The sequence below is a fragment of the Sphaeroforma arctica genome (assembly GCF_001186125.1).
Source record: "Sphaeroforma arctica JP610 unplaced genomic scaffold supercont1.421, whole genome shotgun sequence".
Lineage (NCBI taxonomy): Eukaryota > Ichthyosporea > Ichthyophonida > Sphaeroforma > Sphaeroforma arctica.
Window position 1 is genome coordinate 24,449 of NW_014040137.1, and position 1,448 is coordinate 25,896.

Below are 1,448 nucleotides of genomic sequence, written 5' to 3' on the forward strand. Positions count from 1 at the left end.
AAGCCATACATGAAGGCGACACATGAATGAGTGGAGTGCTCTATATACTATGTATACGTATGGGAGCACGAGATATCTTGCACATGTTATTAGAACACTCGTCTTATAATATACATGAGAAACAAAGAGTACACACCTGTGCCCAGGCACTCTATGTGCGCGAGTGATCTATGCATATACACAGATTTGTGTTGACATTTCGATGTTAAATCGAGCATAGTGTGCACATGTAGGAACTTACAGTCTGTGCTATTGCAATTCAACTAGGCACATAGACTCAAGTCGTATACGGATTACCGCAGACGTATCACTGCAGACGTATCACTCAGACTACTCATCGACATACACAATGCCGAGGAGTCATATGATAAAGAAGGCACATACATCGTCGTCGGTTGAAGCCCGGTTTCCAAGTAGATCTTTAAAAAAAGCCACATCGCGATCATCCACCTATACAGCGGGATGGAATTATATCAATAAGTTTCGGACATACATAAATCAGCCGTACCCGCCTCGCTTGCAATATGGCATGATTCTATACAGTACATGCACGAAAAAAAGTACCCAGAGAGAGAGACAGACATAGACACAGATACATATTAACACACACCCACACACACATACACCCACACACACACACACATATATATATATCGAATTCATATATATATACATATATACATATATATCGAATTCATATATATATATATATATATATAGAGGTAGATGTGAATATGCCGAGGAACTTTGACACTGCTGTATCACAAGAGTTTGGGCAAAGTAGCAAGATGTCTCTATATATATATATCCATATCTATATCTATATCTATAACTAGAACTGTAACTTATACATATACACACACATATATATATATACATATAAATTATGCACATCCATACAAGATTGCCATATATTAATAGTGCAATACATACACACACACGCACACACACACACACACACATATATATATGTATAAAACTGTATGCATACATACATACATACATACTTACATATATATATATATATACATATATATATATATATACATACATATATATATATACATATATATGTGTATATATACATACATACATACATACATACATACATACATACATACATATATATATATATATATATATATATAGTGACATATATATACATATGAATATACATATATACAGACACAAACTACACACACACACATATATATATATATACATATACATATACATATACATATTTATATACATGTACATACACACACAGACACAGACACAGACACAGACACAGACACAGACACAGACATATATATATATATATATATTATATATATATATATATATATATAAATATATATACAACACTCCACCCAAAAACATGCATACATGAGTATACATAGATCACAGACTCGCCCTTTTTGAAGGTACTTTCAGGCACATTTTTC